General features: G+C 34.7%; 1 protein-coding gene across 4 annotated transcripts in view; it reads right to left on the bottom strand.

Annotated features, from left to right (window-relative positions):
* Positions 1-17,519, bottom strand: part of LOC124638754 (potassium voltage-gated channel protein Shaw-like) — an 84,244-nt gene that overhangs the window by 47,563 nt on the left and 19,162 nt on the right. The gene's annotated exons all lie outside the window — the stretch shown is intronic.

The following is a 17,519-nucleotide window of genomic DNA, read 5'->3' as shown; positions in this document are numbered from 1 at the left end:
ATTTGCTAACTTAAGTTCTAATTTCTCATTGGAATAGAACATAAATAGCCACAGTTATACTTCACATCGGAACTCTTTAGAAAGTAGAATTCTTTCTTCATATTTAACGCCTCCTTTAAATACATTTTCTTTCGACATATTTCTGCGTATATTAACCTTCCCATGTCAAAAGCTATTGTTTGCCTTTCATTTCTTATGGGAATATTAGGATAAGGGTCTCTCCAATACACTTGGAATTTGAAACTTGAACAATAAAATAAATTGTAAGAATTTGAAATTCTTGCGATGTATGTTCGTCATTAGGAGATGACTTAAGGTTATAATAACGGACTTTCGTAAAGTAAGTAAGCCGGATTACACAGACAATTGATTCCCGAAAAAAGATTTTCGCAGTACCTAAGTTCTTAAAGTTACGCAATTGTATTAAAGTATTATATAAAAAAAATATATAGCTATATCTATGCCCCATAATCTGTCCTCTGGTTGCCACAAGCCAGTTCACTTAAAAAAATAGCCAATAAGCTACACGAAAATCCTAAAATGTAACTGGTAGCGGTAGGTCCATATTCCCCTACAAACAAAACACAAAAAAAGAAACAACACGCTAAATTTATCCCCAAAAACCTCTAAATAATTGAGTCTAACGCATTCCCGATACCAATCAGTCGGCTACCTGAACACAACACATTTTTCACCCTGTCTCTCTAAACACAAGGTTGACATTTGATTGATGAGGGTCGGCACATACGACTTGAATGTTGCTCTTTCGCCAATTATTTGCGTTGGGCAGATAAGTACTGTGTTGCGGTTCTAAGTATAATAATTGGGTTTGTAGGATAAAAGCTTTTTGTTATTAGATAAGCGGTTCTTGAGATGTTAATGGGAGATGTCAATTAAGAAGTAATTATGCATTTTTAAGGTGTATCTTCAGAGTTAAGAGCGCTCCTTGCGAGAGACGTGACTTGTAATAAACTTAAAAGTTAATGATGGAGGATGAGAGTCAACTACTTTCCACCGATTTTACAAAAAGGAAGGGATTCTGAATTTGCATGTTTGTATATCCAATTTTTATGTGCTTTCCAAATCACAATCATTTGTAGATTAAATTATTGTTAGTCGCAGAAGTATTTGAGTCAAATAAAAAGGCTTAGCAAAGAACCTCTTTATTTTGCGGCTACGAATCCATTTCCATTTATGCCTTACATGCTTCATTAAACATAATTGACGTCTATCTATTCGGTCTTAAATCATTTGAGGGTTCAAATATGACCTGTCAAGAGCAGATTCCAGGGTTACCTTGAATCATCGAGTTATGTATGATCATGGAGAACAAAATGACTAGCGGAGGTGTCATAACGGAAAATCTCCTAAGAAAGTAGCGCGCAGAAATGCGGGTGAACGGGGGAATGTTACTGTTTTCGGGTTTATACGCCTTCTTTGAGCCCGATAATTTTTTGTAATATCAAAAATCTCTGACAGATGTCTCAAAGTACCCGAACGCCTACTTAGTTCGCTCATAACTGATCGTTTTGGTCATGTCCACCGTACGAACGTGACATAGAAGAAGGCGCCTGGCCTACCTGCATTATGGAATCTCCGCTCATCTTTCCTAACTCCGAGTGTATGATTGACGTTCGATTAAGTGTCTCTTATTAAGGGCATAAGAGAATATTCCAATAGCTACTTGAAATTCAGATCAGATCCATGATTCTTGGTCTGGGGGTACATAAATTAGGTTTTTATGATGGCAAAATCTTTTTTTATTTTTCAGCAGGATTGCTATAGAAATGGAGTAAATGAGAATGGCTCGACTGGGATTTCAACTTTGTACTTGTTTTTTCAGGAATAGGTACACTCTCGTGTTTTGTTATTAGTAACCAACTACGAAAGGTACATAAATAGTTTGTTGTATGTAGGTTGGCATAGGTTGTTGTTGTATTAAGGATTTTTTTATGATAGGTGTACATAAAATTGAAAAAAAACATCAAGTCAATCAAATGTCTATCGTAAGCCGTCCGCCGCTAACCTGTTTCTTTTTAAGCAAAGATGACGCGAAACTTTAGCGTCCAGCCGAGGATGCCTACGTAGGAGTGAAAGAATAAATAAATGCAGGTAGGTAGGTTTGTTTGAACAATCCCATACTTGACCAGAGGGGATTGTGAGGTCTGCTCGAAATGAGCCGCTTTATTTAAAAAGATCGACCCAAAGCTCGGAGCGATCTCCTTTTGTGGGTATTTTCACATTAAAATGTTTGCCATTAGGTGTATTGGCCTTTTGGGATGATACGGATAATGACGTGCCTGTCTTTTTTACGTGATTATATTGTTTGATAAAAATATAGACTTTTTTATATTTAAGGTACCTATTTTAAATTTGTAAAAAATATGTCCATGGAATAAAATGTTTTTATGTTATTGAAGCCGTGGCAAATATTTTGATTGCACCGCATATTGAATAGCGGACCTGGTGCATACCGTTTGTGTAGTACAGAAAACTAGTTTGCGCAAACTCTGTCAATTTTCGGGGCAAATTTCTTCACCAACCAACACGACAAGGCCCAGTCATACATTTCTGAACTAGTCCACTATGAACAAATTCGAAAATAAGCGAGACATAAATTAACTCACCCTATATTGGCTCCCTTTCAGATCGACAGACCAATAATAGTCACTTACACATTCACATTATGACTCAACAAAATACCGTTCGTAACACTATGCAGATGCCCAACTTACCACCAGTAATAGAATACGAGGTGTTTATAGAAATCTCTTGATACTCATTTTGATCTACTTCTATTTGTATTACTCAAAGGTTTCTGAGATTGAAGTGTTAATGTTGTTTAGTTCGATTTTGATCTGTAGTGGGATTTTGGTCTATCAAATTGAAGTGAAAGATGGTGTATGAGGATATAACTACTTAAGGCGTTTTTTTATGTGAACTTACAGAGCACGACGTTTGATTTACGTTATTAAAAAGCAATGAGCGTTTTTTTGTCTTAAAAAAAGTAACCCTGTGTTATATTTAACGTCGAAATAAAAGGTAACCGATACTTTGCCAAGTTTTCCGTGCGACAGTTATTTCTTCGATAAAAGTATCGAAAAAGATGCCAAATGTTGCGAAATATAATGTCATAACAAGATATTATATTGTAGTGATAAAAAATACAAGCTGTTGATTTGCATCCGTACCATATTCAAGGAGGTAATTATGCTAATGATTCTCGACCCAAATCAATAAAAAAATTGGTACGTATTTTTTTTTCTTAATTTTTTTTTTCGGAATTCCGTAAATGTCATCTAGCCTTATTTAAACTTGGCGCGTATGTTACTGGCGTTAAAACCGTGCTGCACCCTCACACAAACTCAAACACAAAGCATACGCAACGATCACTCATAAATTTCATTCATAAAATTGGATTACTTCGGAAATACCACGACATTACAATGACAAAAAAAGCAGTACATATTAGTTATTTCCCATCTACTGTAATTCCAATCGATTATTTACGTATTGTATGTCCTCCTCCTGAGCTATGGCACAAATGCAAATCAACACCTTGTATGTTATTTCTTAGTTCTGTATTCAGTGTTTAATAACTCTTTAAAGAAGAATTTCTAGCCTAGTTTTCTGCCAACTGTGTTGGGGTCCAGTCAGAGCAATTGCCTATTTGGTCTTATCACAATTTTTTACTTCTAACTAGGTATCCGTGACGATTGCCTCAGGCTCGTACCTATTGTAAAAATGCGACATAAAAATATCCTAGGTAACACTTACAATGATTTTCAAAACCTTTTCTTGATGGTTTCTCTTTTTTTTGTACTTTACAAAAAAGGTCTCAAGGCTCCAAACCTACGTCCATTTTTTATGGCCCTCAGAAACTTCAGATCTTTGAATATGATATCATTATTTTCTACAAGAAGACTACACTTCAGTTATTTTTCAAGTGTTACTTCAGAAATTCACAGAAAAGACCAGTTTTCTATTGTTCGATGAAAAATATAATGCGTGGGTACTTGAAGGGTTTTTGAAAAAAAAATGTTGAACCAAATAAAGAGCTTTCTGTGGTTTCTTTGTAAAAGCAAAAAGCACCTACGTCATATATGTATGTCTAGACCTAGCCTTTTATGTTTTTTTTTGGGTTGAATTTCCCAATATTTTTATTAAAATTATATTAATGAAAATATGAAAAAAATATTTCAAAATGAAAAGTCTGTAACCATATAACATGAAAGTAAAGCTAGACATATAGTCCACGTAGATCAAAGGATGATAATTACAACATTAACATAGATTAACTCGTTACCTAAAATTATGCAAAATAGCGAATGTAATTTGCTGGTAGGTACATTTGGAAAATCCCAGATAAAGGACGATGGGCGTTTTGGTACCCTGTCCAACAGTGTTGATTCTAGTACCATTGCGTAGGTCTTGGCAAGCCAAAAAATGTTTACTATGACGACTAGTCCCAATTCCTTGTCCATTTCGCGTGACATCGTCTAATAGAATGTATAATGTTCATAAATCATCAACGTAGATGTAGTTCTTAAATCCAACTGTATTGAATAAAAACTGGTAAAGTAACAAAAAAACAAGAATTTGGCCTTCTTAGAATGTTTGCCTGCCCACTGCTTTAAAAAAAGTCGGTGTGCAAACCTTTGAAGTTCACGCAGAATATAGCTTATGTATTTGATGAAAGTCTTTCAGTATTTACAATCAATTAATGTTTAATGATTATCGTGTTTTAATAACAGGTTTTTTTTTTATTTCATATAATGTGTAGGTACATGGAAGCCAGTATGTTTAAAGATAGTATGTAACTAAAATGATTAGTTGTGTTTTCAGAAATGTTTTGAACTTTTGTCAAATCAGATGACGATTGTGTTTCCGTAGTATGACTCCATAGACTATTACAACCTTTAGATTATAATAGAGTGTATCTCAAACAATTTAAGATGTCTATTAACTGAGTTTAAAATTATTATACTGACGACATATGCCTCTTAATGAATTTGCATATATGGATGACATACTTGTTTCCATGTCGATTTAATTTTTATCGTTACTCGGATCGGACAGCTAATTGAGGCAAGCCCCATAGTTTTTATTATTGTTCACGTAAATACCTTTCTAATGATATATCATACGTTACTGTTGGAGCGGGTACCAAATCCCATACAAAGTGCCCATTGTCCTTTAAAACTACTACGTTAATGATGACCTAACTTATTAATGCATTATGTAATTTTTTAAACTATCGAACGCTACCTAACAGTGTCAATAAGAATGAACAGCAATTTATGTCAACTAAATAATATAACGAACGAAAACAGAGAAGACAAAGTACATAATTGTAATATAATCAAAATCTTATTTTTCATTTACGTTAATATGTATAACTTTCCCCGCATATTACAAACCGTTGCAACTAAAGTTATGATAGTCAAAACAATACCATACTGGTTTGTAATAAAAGCGTATTTTGAACACCCAAATATTATCATGCACCTGATAGTGTAAGATAAACTTAACAAATCGTAAAGGTATGAAATCTATAAATCCGTGCACAACAGTAAATATATTGTAATATATTAAAGTTACTATGTATAGAGACACTATAGTACGGTCTGCATCAAAAGTATCTACACAAAAAAAAAATTCAAAAGTGCCTAACAAAGTTAAGGGTCATAATTTTCTTAACAGTAGAAAGCCACAATTTACTTGACATCCTAATTTTCAAAAAAAAGTAGGTTAATACTCTAGTAACTTATCGATGATATGTGTTAAGTAATTTTGAAAATTTTGATTTATTCGGTTACTTTTGATGCTGACTGTACGTGTCAGTTTTATAGCATTGGCGTAAAACCAGGTAAGTGCTAATAAATATCATGATGATAATAATATTTTACGTCGTATGAAAGCTTTGTTGGAGGTCAATATGGTGTCATGTGCACAGTCATTGATGTAGTGGAAAGGATAACTGATGATGTATGAGTTCGTATATTTTCAGAATTTGTTTGTTACAGTGCAGTAAACGAATCAAATACATACTAGTATTACTGCATAAATGAGGGCTGATATGTAAAAAACCGGCCAAGTGCGAGTCGGACTCGTGCACGAAGGGTTCCGTAAATTACAGTTAAATCAACCTATCTCAAAAACTATAAGAGATACTTTGATCAAACCAAAAATCGTTGAAAGAGTTAATTAGCATGCATCACCTCTAGTTTTTTTAGAATTTTATACCCCGTAGTTATAAAAATAGAGGGGGGGGGACATACTTTTTACGACTTTGAGAGCTGATATCTCAAAAACCGTTCACTTTAAGAAAAATGTTTTTTAGAAAACTTTATATCATTTTAAAAGACCTTTCCATTGATACCCCACACGGGTATGTACATCGAAAAAAAAAATTTCATCCCTCAGTTACATGTATGGGGGGCCCCACCCCCAATTCTTTTTTTTACTATTTAGTGTCATATTTTTGTAGCGGTTCATACAACACATATTCCCATCAAATTTCATCACTGTAGTACTTATAGTTTCCGAGTAAATCGGCTGTGACAGACGGACAGACGGACAGACGGACATGACGAAACTATAAGGGTTCCGTTTTTGCCATTTTGGCTACGGAACCCTAAAAACGTGGTTCAGAAATATCTCGAAAACCTTATTTAATTCCAATATAAACAGGCTATACCTATTTCACTAACTCTATTCCTGTAAACATAATATTTATAATGTTCTAGTCAGAATAATACAGACCCCGTTAGTAACAGATAACGTTTTTAGATACAAAAAATCCGTATGAATAAATCCAGCCGAAGCGAACCCTTTTTCCAAGAATCTAGTTTCGAAGGCAATCTAGGATATTACATTGTGGAAATTTCAATAGTTATTTATGAGATGTACTATAAAAATGTTACTACTGGACCACATATAAATATGGACGTTTTTGCTATGGATGATATATGGTATCTGCAACTGTAGATCCCGGCTGTCATTTAACATCTTTGCCAATCGTTACGGGCAGTCACAAGCCACGAAGTCTGACAACTAGCCTTATCTAGGGGTATTGGGTTGCTCGGGTAACTAGGCAGTCGCTCCTTGTAAAACACTCGTACTCAACTGCTTTCGGTGAGACTGGAAGCCCATCAAAACATAGTTGGGAAAAAGCTCGAGACATAATGATTTTCAATGGATCTTGGCTTGCTTTAAATCAATCAAAATTATCAAAAAATCCTTCTGATGACGACTGGGAGTGTGCCCAAGAGGCTAGAAGTATTACCACGCTGGACGGCAATTATTATCCTTTGTCCAAAGAAACACCCAACCTTTTGGTCATGGGAAGCGATTCAGTGTTATTAGAATAGAAAATAAAACTCATTTCTACTTCTATCACATAAGTAAGTCAAACATATTAGTAATAACCAGCTATAAACGTATTCCGTGACTGCACTCATTACTGGCATTTCTAGAAACCACGAAAAGAAGCCATTGGCGAGACTTTGGTGTTTACAATTATTTTTTATTAACTCTGATTGCGTTATAAAAGATCCAATTAAGTTCAAGGCTGGTTGAAATTAGCAATAACAATCATAGGTTATTTATTACAAAGTACCTACTCCTACTAGTAGGATAATTTATTTATTTGTTTTAGCCTATATTGAAAAGCCACTGAAAGCTTAATGGACTAAGTGAAGATTTAGCAAAAAAACGACATCAAAGGCAGTCGTAATCTACTAAAATGGAAAAGCTCAATTTTCCAATAGGATGACTTTAAAACTATTACATCTATATATATTTATTTAAAGCGAATGTAAGTCTTCTTTGAGTAGGACGCGGGAAACTGACTGGAAAATCGGATTTCGACGATTTTCATCAAACATAATCGGATCAACAAGCCGTTCGTGGGAAAATGAACTTTAAAGTGTAAGTCGTAGGTTTCAATTCTGTTTGTGGGTGCGTTTGTTGGAAATTCGGCTTTGAGATGTGGAAGAGCGGAATGTATCAGGTTCTTTGTTTGTTACGTTTTATTGTGCCGATAATTATTTTCTGTGTTCTGTGGGCACGTTTCACGAGATTTCAATTATTACGTACGGTCCAGAACAATGAGATTTTCAGTAATGAGGACAAGTTCTGTATAAAACTGTTGAATTACTTTAAAAATCAATATGTTGGGGTAAATAATGAAGCGCTTAATGAAGTTTTCTAGTGTTACAATGCTAAATTAAAGTCTTTTGGTGGAAATTAATATTTTTAAGTAGATTCACACGTACTGCATTGCAGACAGACTTTTGATTTCTTATTTTTGTTAGTATAATGGCGAGATTTATTACACTTCTGCCAGTGGTTTGTCCGGTTGAAATAAAAGTAGCCTAAAGTATAACTCAATCAATGTATGAAATATGTTTTCAAATAAAACCAGCAATTTCTTAGAATTTTGCGTACTAGCAAAACAAACTCTTTCACTCAATAATATCTATTAGTAAATATTGTAGGCACCTACTAGATATCGTATTCCAAAAAAAAAAAAAAAATAGAATCGACAAAATTTGCTTAAAATATTGCAGATTCTGTAGCAAACTAACAAATTACATGATAAACGTGACATTGTTACCACGATTATGACATACATATTTGACTACATGCTTCAGTATAAACGATCCCGTTAATCTCTTCAACAAAGTCAATGGTTCTGAGTTGACACCCAGATTAAGTTAACAATTGAACGTGAAATCTATTGTTCTTTACACATGTTCTACTATTATAATGTGGGAAATTACATCACGAATAATGTGTGTCAAAGTTATTATTTGAAGTAGTCCTATTTGTAAAGAAATGAGAAGGACAAGTGTTAATCCATGTCATGTGTTGTTTCAAATAAAAAAAAAATGCTTTCATCCGAGTGTGCGGAGTAGGATGCTAGGTCAGTTTTTTAACGAGAATTTTAACATTGTGTCATTATCTGTCAACATACACAAGAATAAAACTAGAATTGATATATCCTAAGCTACCACTATTAATTTACCACTTACCCTAATAGCATGATCTACATAAAGCTTTACATTCATGATAATACACATCTTTTAAACAATAGGAAATATGAACAATTGAACTCCAAAGCGAGGCTGTCACCAATTATTGAGACTGTCAACATTAATGAGGACTTCGTCAATAATCACAATAATACAGTTGCCGCTAATGTCCATAGACGGATTAACCCAATTTACGCAGTCAATGCTGTTCAAAAATACGGTTACGGATTCAAACTATTGTTCTCAAACCATTTAAACCAATTATTTGCTACACAGATACGTTACATTAACAGGACAACAAACAGAAGGAGAAAATGATGTGTAGCAGGAGACTCAGCTCAGTATACGCTGTGCATGCAAGCTCAGCACTGATTTTCAGCTGGCTCCTGACAGTGGAGCAACATTTTGTAATTTACTTCTTCTTATTTTTTATGATTGACGTGGCTAGAAGGAATGTTACTTGTAGTATCAGAAAGAAGGAAACATGTTGCGCCGACCCCAAATAAAAAATGTTATCGGGACAGGAGTATGATGATGTTCTTCTATGATTGCCGATATTAGAACGACAATGGTTATAGTAATAATAAAGCTAAATGAAGATATTTAAGTCTAATATTTTCAAGGGAAAAGATTGAACAGCATGTCATAATATAAAATTAATTTAGGGAGAAGGTGGGAGACAATCAAATAAACGATAGATTGTACATAAGAAGAACTATATGACTGGAAAAGAAGTATGGAGAGAGGAGACATGCTACCACATGCAAAGACAAAAATGGATAAGGAAGAGATGATGATGGCTAGTATACACATAAATCAATAACATAACTAATCATCATATTCCTGTAGCAAATGACTGAAGTCATGACTTTTATTTCTCCCACATTTGTTTTTAACGAACAAACCAAAAACATTTTCATTCCAGTTTTGGTAGGTACAATAGATAATTTCAAAGGACATCGCCATCAAAGATTTGAGCTGACAAATGATAAATAATTTTACAACAAAGAGGTTTCTGAAGGTTTTTAGGTCAATTGGTTCTGAAACCTTTTGTATTCGCATTATATATTGGAGTTAATTGTACCGAAGGTATATAGCAATGACACCCTTATTTTTATTCACGAAACTATTGCTGTCATTGAACATCCTTGGCATTCGTTACGGGTAGTCAGAAGCCAGTAAGTCTGACACCAGTCTAACCAAGGGGTATTGGGTTGCCCGAGTAACTGGGTTGAGGAGGTCAGATAGGGCAGTCGCTCCTTGTAAAGCACTGGTACTCAGCTGCATCTGGTTAGACTGGAAGCCAACCCCAACATAGTTGGGAAAAAGGTTCGGAGGATGATGATGATATTGGTGTTCTAGTGGTCACCAGCATTTGTCATTGACTTTGATTACAAGATAGGTAAGTACCAATAAATGTTAAATTTTTCACGAGGTATGTACCTACAGGCGCCAGCAGCTCAACCTAACCGAAGCTGGCAAATTTTACCAATCGAACATTAACCTTCCACCATAGTGATAAGGTTGAAAATCTATTGAAGCAATTTAACAGATTCAAGTAGGTTGATGTGCTATCGTATGTACCTTTTAAGTATCTATATGTTGGACACCAATGACGTGAGTAAAGGTGATGGAAACATCTTAAGGAAACCTGGACTTTAAAGTTAAAATCTACCTAATCATTCTTCAACAAGCGTAAGATAAAAGCTCATTAATTTTCTGTGTAAGGTAAGGCCTGTGCCCTTCAAAGGGTCAATAAAAAAGGTTGATGATAAAATAATTAATAGTCCACTTATTTTAGTCTTTAGAACTTTTACTTAAAACCACATTTGGTTTTTAGTCCAATGTAGTCCTTCTAAACACCCAAACTAGAGAGGTGATGCTCTTGGGAAATTAAACAAATAAATAAAAAAGCGGAATCCGACCAGGGACTAAAATCTCATGTTTGTAAGCATTAGACCAAAAAGTTACACTAACTAATGTGTACCAATTAAAATATGTTATACGTAAGGACACATATTTCTAAGTGCGAATGCCCACATTCTATTTAAAGATCTCTCTAGGCGGCTGGTTAACGCTTCTCGTGACCAAAAGGCTGGCTATTACCTCGGACAATGAATCAGCATGGCGATCCAACGAGGTAATGCTGCCAGCCCCTTGGGCACGCTCCCAGTCGACAGCGATGGGGACGAATTTTTTGACGCGTTTTAGTGTAGTGATTTTTTTTGTTTGTTTGTTTTATTAGGATAGTTTTTTTTATATGTATTGTAAATACTAAGTTATTTTCAACTTATTTTCAACATTCTCAAAAATATGAATAACAAAGAACCTTTTTTCAGATCAAACACTTTCTAGGTACTTAGAAGCTTATTCACAAACATTATTAAAATGAGTGTATTTTTCAGATTAGGTATTTCTCTAGAGAAAAGAAAAACATTTGACTAACAGGCCTCTATAAAGAAAAGATAGCAGACCTTTTTATAAAGCACTAAAAGATACGATTTTCTAAGGTTCCTTGGAATTTTAAAAGATAATTTAGGACACGCCTCGGAAAATTTATAGAATGGTTCGGCGATGTCTTTTGTAGTCTAGTAGATTTTTATGTTTTGGAATAGAATATAATCTAGAAGTAAAACACAACTCTTATTGGGTTTGAATTGAACCTTTTTTAGGCTTAAATCGGCAAGCAATCAGTACCTTGCACAAGATATACTCTTTGAATGTTCACTTTTTGAAAAAGAATACTTACTTCTTATAGTCTAGTTAATAATTAATGTTTTCCTATAAATTATTATGATATAGTTTATACGCAGTCCTGTCTTACACGTGCCGTGTTCCACCAATTCTCTCTTAGCCTTTAAATCAAGCTTGAAGCGTTCTAGTATGGCTACCAATAAAGGCCAACACAAAGCTAGTTCATTGTCCGTGTGGTTTAATCTATGCACCTAGAGTAGGGTGACAACACTTCATACTACGGACAACCGCCAGTAGTGTGGCCAAGTCTTAAAGGTTTGGTTAAACTCTTCTTCTTTTTAATTAAGACCTGGGGATTTGCTGACCTCCTTATATTTTACTTTTTGTGCTCGTTATAGATAAAGCAAACAAAATGGTGCCTAAGCTGATGGGTTCTTAAGTATCCATGTGGATAAAAACACCACAAATTAAAGAACTAATAAATAAGTCTTCACGCTGTCCTTATGTGATGCTGCCGATACGAAGACACAGTTTTGATAATTGCTAGGGAAGATGCAAGCAACAAGCAATCTGCAATGCACCTTCCATTTACAGGCATATAGTCCTAACAAGCTTCAGTGCCAGATTTTTTTCTAATCCTTCTAGCTGGCGTTGTTGTAATGTTGTAAGCAACTAAGGCTTAAAATATAACATTTCCAAATATGACAAAAATATGATGGTAACAATCTGCAGCAGTCTCATTTACTTCAATTTCAACAAGACAGACAGACGAACAGTACTATATTTTAGCATACAACTATAGACTATGACAGTGGTGGTCACATGCGGTTTAATTAGGTAAGTGTATTCGGACGCAGTTGATTTGGCTACCTAATTGGTTTTGCATTAGTTTACTCGGCAAACGGAAATTGCTGCTATTTTAGTGTAAATTTAATTAACTGGTAATGCGTGTTCGCTGGCTTGGTGTTAGTGGCTTTTTAAGCGCGTTTTTGTCCTTTCTAAATTATTCGTCCGTTTAAGAGTCGGCGCCGAGGACGACGAATTGACGAAATTGACGGATTGACGAAAAAAATCCATCCGTGTTTCCATTTTTAAGATCGCACGTCGTAAATAACCATGACAGTCCTAAGAATTGGTATCTATGCAAAAAATCCTTCACTCACTTTTTGCCTACATGCTTATGGCAGACTAAACAGTTTTTTTTTTGAAATCGTGATTTCAATCAAACTTTTGAGTCGGTCTGATTCCGGCTAAGTGCTAGCTTCTTTATAATTTGCGTACTACCATTCATCTTCACACAGATTTATGAGCCCAAACAAACTATCGGCTGACTAAAAGTTTCTAGAGTGCGGGTACTCTTAGACATAAATCAGCAGTGCAAGCTCCACACCGCTCTTCTCATGGCCCAACAAACCCATGTCTACAACATGTGGTTTAATTTAGAGCGTTGTTTTAGACGCACTCGCAGTGTGAACCGGCTTAATGTGTACTCCGTCAACACAATCTGCGTCTGACAGTGACAAAGTAACGGCTAATTCATTATAACCTTTTGTTGTTGAATTGTGGGTAACACGTTTATTGGATCTAGGTCGTAAATGTTAGGTTAGGTTAGGTAAAAAGGAAGGAAAAAGAAAATTGACTAAGTAACTAATGCTGAAGCTACTGATATGAAAAACAATAGGCAACATGAAGGCTAATAAGGAACCGTTGTAAACAATAAAAATATACGAAACCTAAGAATCAATCTGTACAGAGGAAAGTAAGTATGAAATCGAAGATACAAAAAGCATCCCTAAAACATGACAATAATCTTTTCATCACCAATCCTTTTTCCCAAAAAACCTTTACCTCTAAGAGAAAACAACAAAGTATCACAATTCAAAATCCACATTTTCAACCCTACGCTTTGTATAAATCCTTAATCCTCCTCAAATGCGGGTAACTCTTGCTCAACATACTTCTCCGTGACAGGTAGCTTACTGTTCCCTTTCAACTTGTAAATATGTTCAACTTATCCTTCAGCTTCCCTTTGATCATGTCCGACTGTCTGTCTGACTGTATTAATGAACACTACTACATTACCGTCGGTTAAAATTTTAGTTTCTTTATGCGTGACTGCTTTTTGAATTTTAGTTTTGTGAAGGATATTAAACAAGTTTTCAGTGTCTGTTTTTGCTTTTGTAACGTTTTAGTATTTTCTGCTTTTGTAGCCTTTAATGTTATGAAAAGTTTTTGTTCATATCTGTGTCGAAATTTTTTTTTGCCTTCATCACATTTACTGGAATCATTGCTGAGGCTACTAGCTACAGAAAGTTCCAGAAGAAACACGGTTGGCTTTTTATATTTAAAACACATATCATCCTCACTGATTTGTCATACAGACAGACAAGACACTATAGCTTGCAAATATATGTTGGAAAAATTATTGATAACTCATCATCATCTCCCGAGCCTTTTCCTATCAGTAAAATATTGTATTCAATACAAATATTGGTCAATAATCCTTCCTAAAACGTTTCCTTCCCAAGAGCCACAGTAAATCTCATTTTGTTTGCGTAAACCTTCGTAAGATTAATTACACAATATATTGGATATATCTCTCCTGCGGTTTCTAATTACGAGTCGGATCTGCCCAAGTATCCCATGGGAATCTTAAGTGGGTTTGGGCGTTTACCAAGCCTTCGACAACTGTTGGCTCAATAGAACATGAATTAACAATGTGTTAGTTAATACTGTCAATAATCAGACTGTCTGGTGCAGACAGGTTATCGAAATCATTGATGTTCATATGTTCGTCAGTATGTAAGTCATTGTTACCATTATTAATATCATTCGTTCTATCTGTAACATAGATAATTAAATTGCATCTAACCTTTCTGCTGATTGAGAAATTGCCGGTAGTAGAGCTTTGGTTTGGTATACTTTCTGTGTTCAATAGGTATTATGTATTTGTTTGGTTTTCAAGTTTGAAATAAATACCCCTATTTAATCTAAAATTTCATTTAAAATACAAAATACCTTTAAAAAGTATTAAATTATGTGTAACTTTGTTCTTTATAAGTGCCATCAAAGTTCCGCAAGGCAATAGTTATTCTTATCAGAGCATAAAATACAAGTGCAGAGCTTATGCTCCATTGATATTTATAAAATCAATTAAGGAATGTTGTATAGGTCAAAACACTTACAGAGCTATATCTAATCTATCCTTTCATTGTTACGCACTATCTGAGTTGGTGATAACCTAAATGTCATCATATAAATAAGGATCTGTCATAAATTTTGTTCCCTGGAGAGAACAATATTCATAGTTGTAAATCATTTACAACATTGGTATTGGTCAACACTGTATAAACAATATGTTTATGTATTTTTTATTGTATTTCTCTGATATTTTTCACCCAGCAAGACGTCATCTGCCTAGCCTTTTTGAGTCAGTACTTCATTACATCCAATATGTATAAGTTTTATAATTTTATACATGTCAACCTTCCTTTTTGTCTCGTTCATAACTCAGGTTAGCTAAACATAAAGTGCAATTATTTTTTCAAAATCTCGCTTATCTTCTCGTAAACTCCTCTTTTAAATCGTTAACATTGAACCTTTTAATCTATCAGGAAAACCATAAAATACCATCAAAGAGATCCGTAAGTACATTTTAACATCCCTTAATTGATTCTCTTTTAAAATACTCCATTATGTCCTGAAACGGCATCCGATATAAGAATTTCTTTGTTGGCTGTTGTGCGAATCCGTAATTGGAAATTTAATATTCAATTCGCTTATTCCTTGTTATTTTTCGCTGTCATTTTAATATTTCAGTTTTACTGCTGCTTGGAATCATTGTGAAACCATTTGATCGTTAGTCAACAAATCCGATGTTTTATTTGGAAGTTAACTGGAAGAAAATGTTCAAAAATCGATATCGGAAATTTTAGCACTTGGTTCCTTGCTTGAATGCATTATGCATCTCGGTTCGTCTGGAAGCCAAAACGTAGCTAAACCATTAGTATTCCAATCTTTGCTGGTTTCGGTCGCTGGAATTTTAGCTGCAAAGAGACGACAAGGTTTCTCTAACATATCCTGAGGTTCTGCGTAAGTAGCTATCGTATGCTTACAAAGAACCACCTTTAAGTATGCTTATCTTATACGGTGAAAGATCTGAAATGGAATAGAGTCCTAAATAGGAAAGATATAAATGTGAAGTAAATGGTGCTTGAATAATTACTGATAATATTCTAACTAAACTTTCTACAGACAAAAAAATATAATAGATAGGTATGTTGTTGTAGATCAGTAAAGTTCATAACAAACGGTATAAGATTAAAACTTCCAAATAAATAAGAAAATTCAAAATGGAAAGTGATACAGACTTCGAAACCATTTTGCACATACTGAAACTAACACTACAAAATCAGCATTTTGTTCCCATGAGCTGAAAGAAGAAAATGTTCAACGCCACCCTTCTATTAGTATGTTAACTACAAAATCTTGTAAACATGATCTCAATCCTTGAATACTTTCGCAGCAAAGGGGATCATACTATTATCGTCGAATCTATCCAAGTTGCTCTCATCGTCAATAGCATTATAGGCAAAGAGCCAGCGAATGCCAGACCTAGGTTATTTTATAAAGGCTGAAACTTTGTGTGTTCATCTATGTTAAGTTTTATTCTATATTAAAGATAATAACAATACGGACTTTTTATATGACAACAATCGTTGATTTCGTACAGGAGACAATAGAACATCAAAGTATGTTTGCTGGTTAGCTCATATCTTTTCTCTCGTATGAAACGAATAATGGCTGTCATAGAAAAAGTGCTCCATATTGATATAATCTACTACGCCTGTCAAAAAAGAACATTGAGTTAGGTAAAGCTTTTTTTAATATTTTCCAAAGCCACCGTCAGTCAAACTTCGTAGTAGTCTATCGTTCACGCCCACTGTAAGGTAGATGAACATACAAAGTTTCAGCCTTTATAAAATAACGTAGGTTTGGCGGTCGCTGGCTCTTGGGCCACTAGATGTAAGTATCAGACGGTCTGGCGTGAAGCGATAATCTTTTTCGTATTACCCTCAATATGGCCTCATATCGCGTTATTAATGTTTGAACGTTCACCATCAGATAAACTTAAGGAAGGTGATCCATAGCTTTTGTTTTGAGGATATGTGCGTTATCTTTTGTAGTTATATTCATTGCTTTTTATGAGTGCTTGTGTTTTGTGTTGGGGTTGGAATTTGTGTTATTTTTACTGTTGTTTTCTTTGATTATGAGTCTTACATAACTGGCTGTTGCGCGCTGCATACTTTCCGCACCCGGTCAAAAAGTGCCTTGTCTTTTCTTAGGCGCTAGGCTATCTGAGATTCGTTTAAGAGTTTCGGCGTCAAAATGCGACAAACAGACAAACAGGATTACTTTTGCATTAATAAATACATTCAATAAGCATTTAAAACTAAATGATCTATAAGCAGAAGTCGTGTATAGGTAGATTGATTTGTAGGAAGTCTCAAATACTGTAATATTCTAATGTCTTATTAAAATATCGAAATAGCTGCCAAATCACTGCCTTCTCAAACTAGTTGCTAATTAGTCCTCCAGAAACCAGTAGTCTACTATCCAATTGTTTATTCAGTGTTCTAATTGATTGAGTAATATGTTTACGTTGTCTGATACATTAAGGCAAATCTGTCATGCGAAGCCGGGGCAAGCCATTGTATGTTAATTACAATAGTGCTGATAGATGGCGCTTCGGGCCAGCAAATTATGCTGAAGTGATCTATTCTGGAC

Source organism: Helicoverpa zea, chromosome 18, assembly GCF_022581195.2.
Source record: "Helicoverpa zea isolate HzStark_Cry1AcR chromosome 18, ilHelZeax1.1, whole genome shotgun sequence".
NCBI lineage: Eukaryota > Metazoa > Arthropoda > Insecta > Lepidoptera > Noctuidae > Helicoverpa > Helicoverpa zea.
The sequence above is the reverse complement of the archived record's forward strand: the minus strand, read 5'-3'. Positions and strand labels throughout refer to the sequence as shown.